This window comes from Buceros rhinoceros, unplaced genomic scaffold (assembly GCF_000710305.1).
Source record: "Buceros rhinoceros silvestris isolate BGI_N320 unplaced genomic scaffold, ASM71030v1 scaffold41007, whole genome shotgun sequence".
NCBI classification, from domain to species: Eukaryota; Metazoa; Chordata; class Aves; order Bucerotiformes; family Bucerotidae; genus Buceros; species Buceros rhinoceros.
In genome coordinates this window covers 1-270 of record NW_010424677.1, presented here as the reverse complement: position 1 = coordinate 270, position 270 = coordinate 1, and positions in this window count along the sequence as shown.

The following is a 270-nucleotide window of genomic DNA, read 5'->3' as shown; positions in this document are numbered from 1 at the left end:
TTGCAGGGAGTTGTGGAGAGCCAGAAGTTCTCCCCGGAGCCTCCTTTGCTCCAGGCTCAACCCCCCCAGGTCCCTCAGCCTCTCCTGAGCACACTTGTGTCCTTCTGTTCAGATGACAGTGACTTGGGACAAACACATCTTTGCTGTCCTACCAAGGAGCAGGAGAGCAGCTAGGCGAATCGCTCTGCATTTGAGGTTCTCAGCTGAGGGTCTGGAGGCAGGGTGAGTTTGGAATAATCACTCAAAGCAGGAAATACCTCAGCTTTTGGA